Source organism: Microcebus murinus, chromosome 12 (assembly GCF_040939455.1).
Source record: "Microcebus murinus isolate Inina chromosome 12, M.murinus_Inina_mat1.0, whole genome shotgun sequence".
Taxonomy (NCBI): domain Eukaryota; kingdom Metazoa; phylum Chordata; class Mammalia; order Primates; family Cheirogaleidae; genus Microcebus; species Microcebus murinus.
In genome coordinates, this window is record NC_134115.1 from 48,536,588 (window position 1) to 48,555,688 (window position 19,101).

Genomic DNA, 19,101 nt, shown 5'->3' on the forward strand with positions numbered 1-19,101 from the left:
CCATGGGCATGGTCAACAAGATTTTAAAAACTCAACTGAAATTTCTTTAAAAGTAGGAACTAGATCTATACATTTTTATCCCTGGCATAGAGATCTTTGCCAGGTACATATTATTAATAGTTGCTGAAAAATAGTAATTATTAAAATGATTATTCCATTAAAAAACGTGATTTCCAGAGCCTCTAGTAGTGTCAGAGTATAAGGCTAAGGTGATTTCTCTTCTGTGGTAGACATAAAAATGGCCCTGCAAAATGTTCACACCCTGATCCCTGGAACCTATAAATATGTCACTTTACGTGGTAAAAGGGACTTTGTTGATGCGATTAAGGATCTTGAGATGGAAAGATTTGCCTGGATTATCCAGGTGAGATCAGTAATCAGATGGGTCTTCATAAGAGGGCGGTGAGTGGTCACAGAGAGGAGGTATGATGACAGAAGGAAAGTGGGAGCGATGTGCTTGCAGGTGGAGGAGGGGCCTGAGCTAAGGGGTACAGGTAGTCCCTAGAAGCTAGGAAAGTCAATTAAATGGATTTTCCTCTACAACTTGGGGAAGGCACTAGCCCTGTCAACATTTTGATTATAGCCCCTAAGATCTATTTTGGACTTCTAATTTCTGGAACTGTAAGATAACACTTTTGTATTGTTTTTATTCCACTAAGTTTATGGTAAATTTTTACAACAATAGGACACTAATATACCATCTCAGCCAGAGGAACACCTCACACACCAACCACTGCATATTTCCCTTTTGTTTGGAAATGCTAAGCTGAATATTCTGGAGTTTAACCCTAAATTTCAAAACAACATTTCCTTAGAGGATCTTTTTCTTTAGGGAATCTAAGGCCTCTAGTTGCTGCCTCTGGTTTCACTAGACCCTGATTTTTAATACATGTGTTATATTGTCCCAAGGACTGATAGAGCCTCAAGAGGAGGGATTACTATTTATGCAAATCACATAGCACTGCCTCTTAAATATCAAGAACATCAAATAATGTTTAATGGTCAATTCTACTCATGATTTTGCCTCAGAAGACATTTATATTCTCCTGGAAAGTCAGTATTTATAAACCTGGATATGACCAAAAGAACCCTAGAATTTTGAATTTTGAAATCTGGTCCTTGTTACTTTGAAAGAATTTATATTAATATGTCTAATAATTATCATCTTTTAAATTCATGCATGTATGATGTTTGCTTTTTTTATTATTTGAATCTTTATTTAATCTATAACCACAGCCATTCTGTCTTTGTAATGCCAAGAGGCTCTCAGTTCTGATCTGTGTGTAGAATATTATCTTAAATAAAAAGAGGCATATTCATGAGATAAGCACCACTCATGAAGAAGAATAAAAGTGAAATGAATATCCATAAATGGCAAGAACTATAAATGGGGAAGAATCTGGTATAAGCTTAGAATATCAATTGGCATTTCCCCAACAACATTTATGCAGGCTATTATTATCTGAGAAAGATAAAAATTGTATGCTTTCTCTTTATTACAAGATTTATTAACATATGCCTCATGAACTCCAAATATCTCACCATTTAAAAATTTTTCTTTGTTATCTGATTGTTCTTATTTGTGGGTTTATCCCCCCAGTGTCCAATAGCCCCTAATTTTGTCTGAGGTAGCCATCTGTCTTGTCAGCCTGGCCATTACTGGGTTCTCATCCCAAAACTGAAAAGCAATAATGAAAACCTAACTGTACTTCTTAATTTTGAGAAAAGATGGTTTTTCTTCTTTTCCTCAATATCTTCCCACATAGCTAATGCAGTCTTTTCAAAGAGAAGAGCTGGAAATTTACTATTTTTAATGTTATATATGGGGTTACAGTAATATGCTGTCCTTAATATGTGGTATAGGTCTGTATACTTAAAGTGTTTCTGTGATTCTTTAAAGCCTAAACAAAATACAATTTCTAGGATTTAAGGTGGAATTCAGAATATCTGATTGGTCTTTCTAGTAGTAAAGAATTGAATCCTTGTTCTAAAAAGAATATAATGGCTAAAACGACATTTGCTGAAATAAAAGCTTGGTTGACCTTTTTGCCTTCATTTCAAAACTGTGTGAGCCCTCTAATTGCTCTGTTAGCATTTCTGGCATGGGTTATATCACTACATTATCCCAATATTGTTTGTTGTACTATGCTGTCTATCTTTGCCACTATGTTATTTTTGACATTAATGTACCACACAAAAAATAAGTAGGAAAGAACAGGTCATTTTTGCAAATGTAATGTAATTTGTTAGCTTCTATGAATTATGTATCAGTCTAGCTGTGCTTTTATTAGTATTTGTAGATACAGGGAACAAACGCCTCATTAATTTTAAAAAATGCTTTTCTGTCCTTATTCTCTACAATAAGGTTTTAACATGTAAAACAATGACAGTAATGTGAGATCATAGATTATGAAAAAAAAAATTTAAGTCATGGCAGATTTCATGTAAGCGCTGAACTCTGATTTAGGAGCCCTGGGTTTAAGCCTGTTACTAACTGGACATCATTCCTAGGATTTGTAGATGTTATCCCATGGCCCTAAATTTGCTCAAGTGAAAAGTAAAACAGTAGTTAATCTATAAGTGACATAGCATGGGACAGTGCAAAACACATAGGCTTTGAAGACTGATTTGTGTTTATATCTTTCCTGACATGTAGTAGTTGCATGAAATTGAATGAGTTTTTTTTTCACTTTTTGAGTATTAACTTCCTCATTTGTTAATGTGGCTATGTGTGTCTATCACTGTGAGAAGTAAATAAAAATGAGATGATATCTGATTATATCCTGTATCAGATGAATTTCCATTATCCACTATCAAAGTTCTTGTTATTCTTCCTAGCTCATACAAATGTAATAATGATAATAGCAAACACATAGAGCTATTACTATGTGCCAAGTCCTATACTAAGCAATTTACATATGTTATGTCACTTACTTTTCATAACAACTTAATGAAGTAGTAACTATTATTAAAAGCTTGAATTAATTACCTAAGTCTACTCAACCAGTAAGTGGCAGAGCTGGGACTTGCACACTCATAATCTGGATCTAGAATCAATGCTCTTCATTGTTACTCTACACTGGCAATCATGAAATAGTACCATCTACCATATATTATCATAAAGATTGTTTCTAATTTTTAAGTATACATGGTATATTAGAAGTAGAATTTAAATAGGTATCAAGAGAACTGACTTTTGGATTTGGATTTAATCACTAGCTATGACATGTAGCCACTGTCTCCATTTGTAAACCCTAATGATATTTGGCTTTTCAACTTCACAATTCAATTTAAATAAAATAAGAAAGATAAAACTATTTATTTTAAATTAAAATTTTTAATCTTGCTAAATTAAAAATAAAATTATAATTATTAAAACAGTATTAAAATAAAGAATTTGCAAATGCAATCATGAAATCAAAGTGACACAACTCAGACAATAAATAATTAAATAAATCAATAACCCTTGTTTCCTTCTTAATTATGATCATCCTATCAGTAATACTCATACAAACAAGTTGGTTATATAAGAGGAAGGGAATGAACACTTATGTAGTATCTGGATTTGTGGAACTTTGTGTCATCTCATTTAATATTGATAGTCAAAAAATATATTACCAGATCTGCACAGTGTTTCTAAAGAAACTCACTTGCCAACTTTCATCAATTAAGAAGGGTTCGATTAAAGATTTATACATAGATCCTTTCTCTTTATATTAACTATAAACTCTTTGTTGGAGCAGAATCAGAAGACAATGATATTGAGCTTAACTTTGAGAAAACTTTTCAAGAGCAAACTGGAATAAAATTTTTCCCGCTAAAGTTAGATTAACTTTTTTTCTCAAATACATTTTGGAGAAGTTGAATGTTTCTCATTTTATATCATGAACAGAAATAAAACAACAAAATTCAAGGAACAAAAGACATTTTGGGAAATGTCTTATAACTTGTCATCATGCTTCTTATCCAGAAATATTATGGAATTGGTTTCTGAGTTTTTTCCAGAATTCATCACATATTTTTTCACACATGCCTTAAAAACTAAAGGTAGGAAGACTTAGGGAGCACGTCTAGCAAGAAGGAAAAGTAGAAAGAGTGACATAAGAATAGCAGGGAAAAAAAAGTTAGATGACAAAGATAAAACAAAAAGCATAACAGAGTGAGAATTTATAAGTGATCAAAAGAAGTTAAGCTGGGGCGAGAAATAAGTAACTTCATTTCAGAAGCTTAAAATGCTTTTAAACTTTAAAATTGATTGTGGAAGTTTTAAGGGTAGAGACAAGTTGTAAGGATAGGAACGGTATATATACGAGCAATTTGCCCCTTTTCCCTCATTATTAAGAAGTTTTGATAACTTTGTAAAAATTATTTTATTTAAATAGTGGATTTCTTCCTCAGTGATTATTCTTCAAAGAATATGTTAGCATGATGACTGTATACCCTAAAGGGAAATGTGACATTATACAAAAATAGAATCAACTGACTCTTTAAAATGTATTGAATGTAGTTCCTGCTTCAACCAGATTATTATTTCTTATTTGATTTATAATAAAACTTTTAAATCAGTGACAAATATCAGGCTACATCTTGGATCCAATTTATGGTTCAAGGGGCTGCCATAAAAAATAGTTTCCCAGTTTTAAATGTGATCATATTTATTAGTTTTGGTGAAAAATATGTTCTGAGACATCTCTAATGATTAGCAATTGCATAATGCCTGGTATCAAGTATAATTTATAATGTAGGAAGTACAATCATGGAAGGAGCTAAAAAAAATAAATGAAGATTGGGGAAAATTGAAATCCAATAGCACTAGAAAACATGGTATCCAGATGAGTAAAGACTGGCTTGTTGTACACACATCTGCACATTGTTCATCCCAAAAACATGATGTCCTATATCTTGACACCTAGACTAATTAAAGAGTCTACTGATTTAAGGGCTACATGGTTCAGAAGTACGGTGAATGCTAGTAGATTGAACCATTTGAAATCACTGATATTTGACAAATTTTGACCTGCAAAATAGTTCAGTACAGTATATTCTATTAGCAAAAGTTTGGCACTTGTCCCTGAGGCAGCATCAGAAGAATGAGGACAAATGGTTTAAGGAAAAGGAAAAATAAGTTTATTAATTTGCTGGCAAATGAGGATTATGGCCGACTCATGTGTTAAGGTACCATAGTCCTCTCTATAAACAGTAATGCAGACCTTTTAAAAGGCATTTTCAGCTTGGGGCTATTGGTGTTTATCTATGGTTGATGGTTCTGATTGACCCCATCTCTGGCAAAGACAATCTCATGACCTCTGCCCAGACAATTCCATTGAGACTTCTGTGGTACAAAGAACAAAGGTCCCTACCCTGCTCCTTTGATTACTGGCCTTCCACAGGGATGCAAGTTTTAATTCCCAAAAAGAGTGAGGGAGGAGTTTTTAAAGAGACAGCTTGTAATACATTTTACCCTTTTTCAGGCCTTTCCCTCTGTTACAATTTGATTCTAGCTTGGAGGAGGTAGGAAAGCAGACGTAGAAATAATCCACTCAATATGGAAAGATGTTATCTTAGTGTATGAAAAGAAGCTGTCATATAATAAAAAAAAAAATGAGCCACTCTTTTCCCCTATTATATATGAAAAGAAACAATTTAATTTTGCAATTCTTTATAAAACAATAAAACTAATAACTGTTTCACTTGAAATACCCTTGCCAAGGTTTTACTGAGTCTATTCAAACTGCAGCATGGTTTTTAAAAGGAATGATTAGTTATCTTGGTCTATATAAATCAGTCCTCTTCTCCTTTTAAAATATGTACATTCTGACTTAATTGTAGATAGCTGCCACGTAGGAACCAAAAAAGAGAATGTAACTGTTTAGTAGAAGTGACTAGAAGTAACATCTGCAAAAACACATTTTTACTTAAGGAAATATGACTTGGGGAGATACTACAGCATATCCAATCCCATTGTAGGACTTGGGAAGAAGGATGTGCTGTCCTTCAGTCTTGTCCCACTTAAAAAGTATAATTTAATATACTAGCTGCCATATTGCAAGCCCCAATAGAATAGTAGTTATTCTACTCAACCAAAATATTTGTTAACACTAGGAATGACTTCTAGTTTTAATCCTCCAAAATGATGCTAAAATGGTTTTATGGAAAACATGAGAAATGTTATACAAGGCAAAACATGCTACTTTGATTATCTCAGACAAAATAAATAGGCTATTTTGTGCTTTAAAAGCTTCCTGTAGCAGCACATTCTGTATTGAGGACTTTGAATTCTAGCCACCTTTGCATATCAGCTTTGGAAATGCTCAGTGCTATGGCCATTTGTTCAGATTAGTTCTTCAGCAGATAAGTCTCTCAGGTAATTTGAAATACAAGGTGGAAAACATAATCTTTTTGATGGTCTTAAATTAGGAAATATCTCTTGCCCAATTAATTAATGTTGTTCTTTTTAATTTTCTGTTTAAGTTTATTTTATTTTTTCACATGTGTGGACTCCAATGGGTAGCTTCAAGATTTTTTTTTTCCCAATTGTGCTTGGTAAGAGACACTTCTGAGGAGAAAGCTACTCATTTTATTAAATGAATATCAGATAAAGGATTTGTGTCTGAGATAAAGGAGTGATGGTTAAAACACTAGTCTTTGGACAATTATTGGTTACAGTCCCCAAACTCTATTTGCTAATTTTTTAAACTCTCTACACCTTAATTCATCTCCTTAAAGGATTAAAAATAGTAACACTTTCATAGAATTTTTATGTGAAATAGATTAGATTATACATGTAAAATGATTAGTACAGACTTGTTCCTTTAGGCATGAGAGGGAAACTTTTCCTTCCCCCTAAAATTTCGCTGTATGATCAACCACAATTAAGGCAGATTAATAAGAGGAAGTTTATTTACTGTGCACATGGGCAGAATCACAGAGTGATTATCCAATATCCCAATGGGATCTAGATATTTTATACCTGTTTTTTAGAGGGGAGAGGAAGATGAAGAGTATACACAATTCTGTTTAGGGGCAATAAATGGTTGCTAGGGAGGAGGAATGATGGAGAAAACAGATTGACTTATAAATTAACCTGAGAGACAAGCATTAGATTTAAAATAATTTGGGCCAGGTCTGGTTGCAATCTTAACCTTCTTTTCCTGCAATATATTGAGATAACAGGGAGTAGAATGGAAGTTGATTGTTCTTTTGATGGGTCAGTCCAGTTTATGGTTTATGAAAATAGAGGGAAAGCCCCCTTTCCAATGTATTTTGATCTCAAAAAGCCCTCAATTCAAAATATTCTTTGTACCAAGGAGTCATTTTATATGGTGAAATTTCCTGAGCTCCTTCAGGCCATAGGTATTTGTGTTCTTGTTATTATTTAGCTTTATTGCTGTGTTTTCTTACCTCTACAAGGATATAACAAACGCTCCTGTAGGGAAGACAAAGAAAACTTGAATATAACTTTTAGTTATTGAGAATTTATCCCAAATGAGCTGTTTCAAAATGAAATGAATGTTTTTAAATTAAAAGAAGATTAGTGTTAGTTAGTTGGAAAATTTTGGGGGAGAAAAGAAAATAAGCCATAGAGCAGGGGTCCTCAAACTATGGCCGGCGAAGGACATTTATCCGGCCAGCCAGGTGTTTTTGCCTTACTTAGCAGCCGACTTGTCCCAGGCCCACAGTGCGCATGTGTGGAATGTCCGCTGCACTCTCCAATGGCCCTCCAACAGTCTGAGGGACAGTGAACTGGCCTCCTGTTTGAAAAGTTTGAGGACCCTTGTCATAGAGCATTAAAAATTTCGTTTCATTAACATATAAAGCTTGTCACTGTTTAATTTGTGTTCCTTCCTTTTATTTAAAGGAGATTTTTGTATCATTTATTCAGAAAACACTTACAGACATTTCTTTATATTTGGTGAACAATTGTATGTTCAATAAAAATAGACTGAAGCGATCTCAGAGTTTATGTTCTAATTAGAGAATAAGACATGCACACATTCCTTCATCCAAATTAAAGCACACATGGACAGAAGGAAATAACTAATACAAAAGAAGCACCAACATTAAAAGCCAACATGAAACAAGTGATTCAAAGAACTAAGGTACTCATGAGAAAGTAGTGAACCCTATTCTTTTGGCTTTCTCAAAAAAAAAAGTTTATATGTAGAAATTGATGCAAGACTGGCTACATAGTTACAGAGTTTAAGAGCTCATTGCAAAATGAAAATGTAGAGTTCCTTGTTAAAAAATTATTTGGAATTTCACAATGGCATTAGAAGAACATTAAACCAAGCATAGTTTCTTCTAATCACAAGGTCCTTTACAACTGCACATGTCTCATACACCTGGTCCAGCATTGAGTAGGACTCAGAACTTAAGACAAGACTTGATTAGTTAGAGAGGATATTTCAGGTAGAAAAGAGTCAGTTTGAATCCTCTGAGAATCAGAAACTGAGACAAAGTTATGTGCACAGAGGTTTATGTGTAGGGATCAGGTGGAATGGAGAACAATGCCTATGAAGGATAAAGTCAGAGGAAGCAGCATTGAGGAGGAAAGCCCTTCCAATTGTGAAGACGATCTGACACTGTGGAAGAAAAGAGGATGGAAAGAAAAATTGGACAATGAGAGGTTCTTATTGTAATTCCGATCTAATAAAGTCTGAGCCAACCCAACAGAAACCTTCAAAGAAGGTGGCCCATGAGAGGGGCTCTAGGACAGTTGGAAATGGCCAAGCTTAGTCACTGGCTGGGGGCTTCCTGGGAAGAACATGGCACTGACTCTAATGCCATGGTGGACACTGAAAGTGCTGTAGCTATAAGCTGTCAACTAACTGCACTTGTCACCATGGAATGTGTTACTAAAAATTGGTACTTGTCTACGAGGCCAAATCAGAAGAACGAGGACAAATGGTTTGAGGAAGAGGACAGAGAGTGTTTATTACTTTGCCAAGAAAGGAGGAAAAAGGGTAGACCTCATGTCAAAATCCAAATTTCCTAAACATAAGCAGAAATACAGAGCTTTTAAAGGGAGTGCCCCTCAGTTCTAGGCTGTTCTGGTTAACTATTCTAATAGTTCCTTGTCTGTCAAAGACAAAACCTGTGCACTCACCACCCACCCACGTAGAGGGCAGGCACCATGTGGGATGGAGTTAACTTTTTTAACAAAAGACAACCTGCCTCGGGGATGCAGGCCAGGCTATGGTTCCCAAAAAGAGTGGGGGAAGTTTTAAAGAGACAGTCTTTTTTTTTTTTTTCATTTTTTCTTTCAGGCCCTTCCCTCTGTTACATATTCCCCACTCTCAATTTTACACTTCCCCATCTATGGGAGGAGGGGCGACTCCTCTGTTACAAATGCATTTTCTATTGTGAAAGGAGACCTGAAGGTGCTCCCCTGCTGCTGTCACAAGGAGCAGCCTCAGAACTTTTCTAAGTGAAAGAGAATTAAGGAAGGAATTGAAGCTCTAAATCTAGTTTCAACTTGAATAAAAATTCTTATATTTATCTTTTACTTTATGATTTTCAAATCCTTTCACATTCATATTTCTAACTTCATCATAAAATTATTTGTTGCCAAAAGGTTTAAAAGTAAATGCGTGGGTTTCAGGTTGCTCTTTGACTCTCTTCTACATTTTCCAGCAGGGAGGGTGGCAGTGCTGGGAAAGGGCTTTGTCCTATTCAGAGCATTGCTTTGCTGTCTCCCATATCTCATCGGGCTAACCTGAAGATTTCTTTTACATGAATTATACATATGTGCAAATTTCAGCAAATTTCAGTGGAAAGGTAATTTAGAAATTGCCCAATCTACATTCTTTAAAAATGTTATTTTTCTCCTCTCTTTCACCTTATAATCAAAAAACCAATCTTGTGGTTGAAAATAATTTTAAAGGTTGCCTAATGCATTCATTCATGCAATCATTTAATCATACATTTATTGGGGTCTGGTATGCATCAGATATTAGTGATAAAATGATGAACAGTAATAGTACACAGCCTCTGAATTTTAGTACAGTGATTTTATACTTTATATAATTATTATAGAATCCATTAAAATGCAGATTCCTGGGCCTCAACTTCAGAGGTTTTATCTAGTAAATTTGAGATTTGATCTATGAATCTGTAATCACCGGAAACACCCCAAGAACTTTTGATAAATGTAGCACTCAGAGAACTGTTTGAATACACTTTACTGTTGATTGCAGGAAACGTTTTAAAAGATAGCAAGTCAGTTAATACTATGTGTGGTAAGATGAATAATGCCCCTCCAAGTTGTCCATGTCCTGATCCCAGGAACCTAGAAGTGTGTCATCTTACATGACAAAAGGGGATTAATCTGTATGATTAATAAGGATGTTGTGATGGAAAGATTATTCTGGATTACCTGGATGAGCCCAAAACAATCACAAGCATCCTAATAAGTGAGAGACAATTGCATCAGATCCAGGACAGGAAGGTATAATTACAGAAGCAGAGGGTCAGAGTCAAAGAAGAATTTAAACACTATACTGATGGTCTTGAAGGTGGAGGAAGGAGCCAAAAGCAAAAAATTGAAGTGGAAAAAGATTCCTACCCCCTTATATCCTCCAAAGGAGTATTGTCCTGGCAACACCTTGATTTTGGCACAACAAAACCCATTTCAGACTTCTGGCCTCCAGAACTATAAGATAATAAATTTGTGTTATTTTAGGCCACTAAGTTTGTAATTTGTTACAGCAGCAATATGTTAAGAAATATATAACATAGAATGGAACAATAGAAGAGGGAATACTTAACCAATTTCAATGAACTCAGAAAGCATGTGTTTTGTATGTTTGGAGTGAATGACATTGAGAAATTTCAAAATCAAAAAATTAACATGTCTTGGAGGAGTTGGAGTTGTTAGGTGTACAAAATAGTACAAACATGTTTAAAGTAGAGGAAACATTTATAAATGATGGAGGAGAGAACAGGCCAGGAGCTTTTGGGGGATTGTAGTTTGAGTGGCAGGGGCATAGCATGCATGCAAATAAACTGAGAAAAGTAGACAGAGACCAAATTAAGAAAGATATGAATAATGTGTTAAATATTTTACTTTTATTTTATCCTGAAGTGGATAAGATTGAAAGATTTTAAAGATTGACACAACAGGATCGTAGTTGTGCTATAATTATGGACTCTAGAAGTTATGTGGACAATGATTGAAATAGATTAAATTCTGCTGGAGCTCTCCAGGTGAAAAATGTAGAGGAATTAAGACATACTTAGTGAGGATTGAGAGAAGTAGTTTTAATTTACACTTTCAGAGATCCTATGAACTGCCCTACATGTGAGGAACAAAGTAACACATTCTCAACTATCAGGTAGGAGTCATATCTTTATACTGAATTTTAACTTTCTTTCTAGATTTTCTGATTGCAAAGTTCTGGGTGCATTGATAAATCTTGAACTCTGTGTGTGTGTGTGTGTGTGCACGCACGTACACATGCACACACATATGCACATGAGAGAACATACTTGAATAGGCATAAACATTTGATTTTAGCTGTTGTTTTAAAGTGATTTAATCTGTCTCTTGGGTAAGGGGAAGTACAGGAAATACTTAGAAAATGGAATTGACAGAGTTGGGAAAATGGATTTTGAATGTGAGGAAGTGAAATATAGAATACAGATGTTTTACTGTTGTTTTCCTATCAAGAGGTACCTCAGGTAAAATAAGAGCCAGATTAAAGATTGCCTGCTAGATTTGAATTCTAGAATCATAATTTGTTGAAAACATTTTCAGTGGAAGAGTTAGAAAAGACAAATTGTATTGGACTAAGAAAAAATTGAGATGAATTGAGAACGTAATGATTGTGGGCTTACAATAACTAATTTTTTTATGTGTCAACTTGAAGAGATCAGGGGATGCCCAGATATCTGGCTAGTCATTATTTTGGAGTATGTCTGTAAGGGTGTTTTTGGAAAAAGCTAGCATTTGAATTGGCAGACTGAGTAAAGCAGATTGTCCTCACCAATGTGGTTGTGGCATTATCCAATCAGTTGAGGGCTTGAATAGAACAAAAAGGTGGAAGAAAGAGGATTTGGGAGCTCTCTGACTGACTGCTAGAGTTAGGAGCTAGGACATCAGTTTTCAGGCCTTCATATCTGTGCTGGAATCTACCTCCTAGACATTCCAGCTCTCAGGCCTTCAAACTACACCAAGAGCTTCCTTGGGTCTCCAGCTTGCAGAAAACTGATCATGAAATTCTCATCCTCCATAATTTCTTATTTATAAAGTTAAGATATATTACTTTATAATAAATCATATATAATAAATATACATGGGATATATGTAATAAATATATGTAGGAGATATAAATAAAATAAATATATATATATATATAAATGGGATATATATATGTATATATATCTCCCCCATATTGCTACTGCTTGTCTGGAAAACCCTGACAAATACAGGGCTCTAATACAGGAATTTCCCTGCCACAGGATCAACCTATTTCTGATAGCAGTGAACTCTTTCTATAAATACCTGTTCTGTTGCTAGATAGCTTTAATGTTATTGAGTTAAGGTATCCTTTTTAGCTTTAGTAAATAAATTTAATCCCACCTTTAAATATATGAATACTTGAGAATTAATTATTATAGTCTCTTTTAGTCACTCTTTAATAGCTTTGTTGAAATATAAATCACATACCATATAATTCACTCATTTAAATTATACACTTAAATACTGTTTTGTATATCCACAGAATTGTGCAAACAATACTATAATACAATAAATTTTAGAATATTTTTATCACTCACAAACTTCTCTGGTACTCTTCAGCTATTACCACCCATCTACCCATCCCTCTGAGATTTAGTCAACCACTAATCTATTATACTTTCTGTTTCCATAAATTTGGTCATTCTGAACATTTCATATAAATAGAATCATTTAATATGTCATCTTTTGTGACTGGCTTCTTTTCTGTAACAAAATGTTTTCAAGGTTCATCCATGTTGTACCATATATCGATACTTCATTTCTTTTTATGGCAGAATAATATTCTATCATATGGATATATCACATCTTGTTTTTCTATTCCCCTGATGAATACTTAGCTTTTTTCCACTTTTAATGATAATGAAAAATGTTCTGTAAACATCTGTACACAAGTTTTTGTGCAAACATATATTTTCATTTCTCTTGGGTATATGTAAGAATGGAATTGATGGGTCATATGGACAGTCTATATTTAGATTTTGAGGGATTTCCAGACTATTTTTCCAAAGTGGCTACACCATTTTACGTTCCCACCTTCAATAGATGAACCTTCAAAATATTCCATATCCTTGCTAACACTTCATATTATCTGACTTTTTGCTTATAGCCATTGTAGTTTGTAGCAAGTGGTATTTTATTTTGGTTTTGTTTTACATTTTGCTGATGACTAATGATGTTAAGTGTCTTTTCAAGTGCTTACTATCTGCCTGTTTATCTTCTTTGGAGAAATATCTAATCAGTTCCACTGCCATTTTTAGTTGGATTACTTGTTTATAACTTGTTTGTTACTTGTTTATATATATGTCTATCTTTATGCCAGTACCACCCTCTCTTAATTATCATTGACTATTATTTATGTTACTTCTCAATAATTACTATGAGCTCTTTTCTTATGCGCTATAATTCAAATCTATTATATTTCTTTACTCAGGAAGTACTGGAGTTTGCCATTGTCATTGTTAGAATGTGGCATCCAAATGCAAACCCAATAAAGAAAGCTAAATGAGAGCTAACTCATAATTTTTCATAATTAAGCAGACCTATATTTGCCCAAGAGCATATTCAAGGTACTTAGGCTCAAGCAATAAGGTCAACCTTAAGAGAAGTGGAGATTGATCTTGAAGAGACATAGACTAACAGCAAAATGGCAAAGGAGAGGAAGTTAAAGAAATAGCCATGCCAATAAGCCATTTCATTATTGATGACCTGGCCTCTAAGTCAGAAGAAATGGTAGAAATGGAAAAGGGTGGAAGAGAGAGGGGATAAAACTTTGGCAAATTTATAACACAAGGTATTGATAAATTTTTTTGGTAATAAATCTCAAGAGAGAAGAGAAATGTCTTTACAATAAGAAAATGAAGTATCTTTTTACATAGCCTAAGTGTTACCTCCCATATCAACTCTGCCAATCACCCCCCCCACACACACACACACATACACCAAGGACAAGATAAATATGTTTCAAAAAATCACACAAAACAAATTAAAAAGTAAATGAAAGTAATTTTTTATAGATAACTATGGGAGACAACAACAACAACAAAAAGGACATCCACCATTTTCCCTGTTGTGCTTGAATAGAAAAGAGAAAAAAATATCAAAATATCCTCTCTGGAAGAAAGGTTTTTTTTGAATAAAATAGGAGAGGAAAATAAAAATTCATGCTAAAGCTTATCCCAATATAATAAGTTAAATTAATGGGGAAAAACAGATTTTAAAACATTTGTTACAGGCTAGTCGCATTGGCTCACACTTGTAGTCCTAGCTACTCTGGATGCTGAAGTAAGAGGATTGCTTGAGCCCAGGAGTTTAAAGTTACAGTGAGCACTGTCTCAAAAAAAAAAGTTATTTATAAGAAAGAGTAAAAATTGTCTTCATATTTCTTCAAATATCACTTGGTAGTATAAAACAATATAGAATGTTCTGATGTAGGCAATGATGCTGTAACTTTATACCTACCTACCCACCTACCCAAAATGTTCTTCAAGGTAACAAAGAATATATTCTTTAAAATCTAATAATTCAGCATATTAGGTACCATGCACCTATCTTGAAGAATCAATTTGATAATTAATAAAAATAAAGAACTCAAGAATAAAGAGGCGATATTAAAATCTTGGTGATATGTATTAATTTCTTTAAATATATAACAATGAAAAAATAATGAAAAATTTAAAAAAATCTCTGATGTGACATATAATTAGTAATATAATAATAAAAAATAGAATTTACATAAGTGTAGAAGTTTGATGAAAGGAAAGTAGACTAATGTTCTCATCATTTTGAATAGGAGATAGAGACCGTCTAGTATGGAAATAATTAGTCAAAGTTAGTGAAAAGATCCTAATTTTTTAAGTAATATTTCCTTCATTTTAAACAAAATATTTTTTATTTTTTATTTTTCAGTAATTAATTTACTGAAATTTTTAGTTATGTAGTAATTAGTATTTCCATTCATAAAATAACTCTAAAGTACAGCAATTTTTACAGGCAGATTTGTTCCCTTTTCTTATTCAAATACTCAAAAAAACATGTATTATTTTAATTAAAAATATCAATAATAGTTGATATTTTCCCTAAAACTATCTTTATCACTTTATCTTTGGCTCACTATTCACATGTATAAACACACACAAATCCTACAAATTTCTGGAAAGATTATCATCATATACTAAATCTGATGGGTTATAGAATTGGGGGATATTTATTTTCATATTGCTCAAAACTTTTACAATTAACATAAATCATGTTTGGAAGAAAAAATATGGTCAGTATTCTTAAGATATATAGAAATTTTTGTGAGTTATCTAGTCCATTGTCTAAACTATTAGATACCAATATTGTTTTTCCCTTTCCATTGATTTGATTCTTATGATTTTTAATCTCTAATTTATCTGTTTTACTTTATTTTTTCACCAATACTTAGTGCCTCTTTTCTCATTTTTATTAGCTCTGTTCCTTTACTGTCTTCTCTCTTTGAGGTGATCAAGCTTGTTTATATTTCTTTGCATCTTTCATACCTAAAAAAAAAATGGTTGTCACAGAACAGGTATTAAACATATGTTCACTTAAGTGAGCTTCCTCCAATGACTGGCATTACCCAAGACTTTCTTTTTTCTTTTTTGTTTTCTATACATTTCTGAGTCCCCATGATTTCTTTCCCCAGAAATAGAATTTGGTAAAATTATGTAATATCACAATTTTAAGTGTTATTAATTTTTGAATGATACTTTCATTTTATGCATTTTCATGAATTTCAAAGAAATGTTCAAAGAGATGTTTGTGTCTCTTTGAGTGAATAGTGAGTGAAAAAGTGAGAAAGTTTCAAGATTATAACATTTCCTACTTTTATTCTTTCTAGTATTTCTCATTGTTATGTAATAGTTACAACTTTCTACTCTCCTTAATATTTGAAGCCACATTGAGAATACTACAATTTCTACTAAATGCAATCTAGATACGAGATTTTTTTATTAAGCCTCATCTCACTGAGTTTCCAGGGAAAGTCCACTATCTTAAGTCCTTATCCTTGAACAGCACCCCCAATGCAGTCTTATAGAATGCAGTGGCTGCAATCTCATGATTTATAAAAGTATGATGGTTCAATGCAATAAGTACTCTTCTGTAAGTAATAATGAGAAAATGCACATGCACATGAATAGACATGATGGCATGTATGTGATTTTCTGTTAGAACTAGGCCCTTGTTAAAGGAGGTTTAACATTAATGATACAAATGAATGGCGATTTACATCCTCTATTCTTCCATAAGAGCTACCTTACCTGTATCACTGAATTTACATCCCAAGTAAATAGATATCATCCCAAAGAGCTAGATAATGAGCTCTTTGCAGCTTCAGGCCATGTTTTATTCATTTCTGAATTCTAACACAAAATATGTGCCTATGTATGTAGCAGATGCTTGGTAAATATTTGTGTTAATAGTATATGTATAAACAAATGAATGGATTAATAAATTTATCCATAAACATCTCCCTAATCTATAAAGCCTGTATTGTGTCTAGTTCCATGTTTCGTTCAGTCAGCTTTCCAATGGCTACACTATATGTTTTGATGTTCAATATTACCCACTTTCTTTTATCAGTGCACTTAATTTTTTTTAGCTTTAATTTAGAAGTCTTTATAAATTGAACAAAGGTGGTCATGGCCCATATTCTCAGTAACTATATTCTTCCTTTTATAAGAAAGATGGTTTCCAGACAGTGATGGGAAAACTACTACTATTTTCTGAAAAAGACAAATTTGGGTAAAATATAATATTTATATCAGTTACAAAATATGACTGACTTAAGAAATCTCTTGGAATGTTCTAAATTTTCTTATTTTCATTAGGTTTCTGGATAGGGTATCCATCTCTAAATCTTTTATATAATTTCATTAACAGTTATCCAAATAACTTCATTATGAAAAAGTCCCATCGGTAAACTGAACCAAAATTAAATCTATAATTGAATGTGTTTTTCTCATCTCATAACTTAATTTTATTTTTTCTTAATAAATGCATGTTAATACCAGCTTCTTTAAAAGTCTAACAAGTAAAAATTCAGCAGTTACTGAAAAATAATGTTTTACAAGGAGTTAGAAGACAAAACAAATATTCCTTTTATTTATTTAATGAAAAATTTTAAATACCTTTATGTTATTAATTCCAAAACTGTTCTATGAATTTTGTTAATTCACTATACTCACAATTTATCCATAATGTCATATTATAATCCATAATGTAATTTTACAATGATTTTAGAATATATGTATATCTTATATCTATGCATAGACATAGATACCTTTACTCTTATCAAACAAATAAATAGGATCATATTTCACTGTGAGAAATTTTTGTATTGTTTTCAAAGAAAACGTAAAGTGAAGATTTCATTAGCGGATTTGTGATGGTGAATTAAAGTAATATTTTATCCTTTTTCAGAATTGTCATTCCAAGATTAAAACTGCAAACTCTATGAGTCTATGAGAGTATGATTTACAAATGTTAATAGGACTAAATAATTAACAAAAAAAACCACCCCAAAATATTCAGCTTGCTAGATGTTTAATTCAGCCAGTAATTTCACTAACACATAGTGTTTTATCTCCACAAGGAAATGTAACCACATGCATTACTCTAGACCACGTCTCCTTCCGTTGGCAAAAATGAACTGGAAACACGTATATTAACAGATTGCAGATTACCTGTAGCCATGAGATTTATTGTCTCCTTTCCAGACAGGCTACAGGGTCAGCTCCTCTATTAATGCAGCCATGTTTAACACATCAGGTTATTTCTAAAGTAAAGAACAAGAGCCATCTTACACAGCATTTTTATTGAAGTGACGTAAGCCTTTGATTTAGTTAGAAAATTTTAACTCTATATTGTGGGTTTAAACTATTAGAAGAGTATTAAAAACATTCTTTGTTGTTGTTGTTGTTGTTTATTTAATTTTTTATTTATTCCCGAGTCAATTCTGATAATTTACATTTTTAAAAAAATTATTCATTTTATGTTTTCAAAGTTATAGATTTAAAGTTCAATTTAGTCATAAGATTTTTAAAAATTTCTACCTATAATTATATCTCCTCTTTTCTCCTTAATATTGGTTTTTTGTTTCTATTTTTTTCCAGCATATTGTGGGGGTACAAATGTTAAGGTAACGTATATTGCCTGTGCTCCCCCCTCCCACCTCGAGTCAGAGCTTCAAGCGTGTCATCCCCCAGTTGGTGCACATTGCATTCATTAAAACATTCTTGAAATCAATTTTTTACTGAAGTAAGAAACACATATTTGAAATCTGTTCTTTGTGAACTTGTATTTCTTGAATATTTTATATACAGAATGCTAATAACTAAAGATTGAAATTATAAAAAAAGAATTACGAAATGATAAATGCATATATGTCAAATACATGTAATATTCACATATATATTATATATACATTTGATTTTATCAAACAAATGTGATCACATTCTACTACGAGAAATATACATATTTGTATGTGTATTTCTTACACATACTTAGGAATATACAGAAAAAATATACACAAAATGTAAATAAAAATTACTTTTGGATAACAGAAATTTAAATACTTCATATTTTAAAATTCTAAAACTATCATAAATTACTTTTGAAATCAGAAAAATAACATAAGAAATTCTATAAAAATAAATAATAAACATATTTCCCTTAAAAGAGTTTGTAAGCACATTAATTTATATGCTCACATTGAATTAACCAAACAATAAAAGCAGGATCTATCCTAGACTCACTTTGTGTTAAAGAGGTGTCTTGACAAAATCCAACATATAGAATCATGATTTGAAGTTTCTATCACCAAAATGACAGTCCATGCA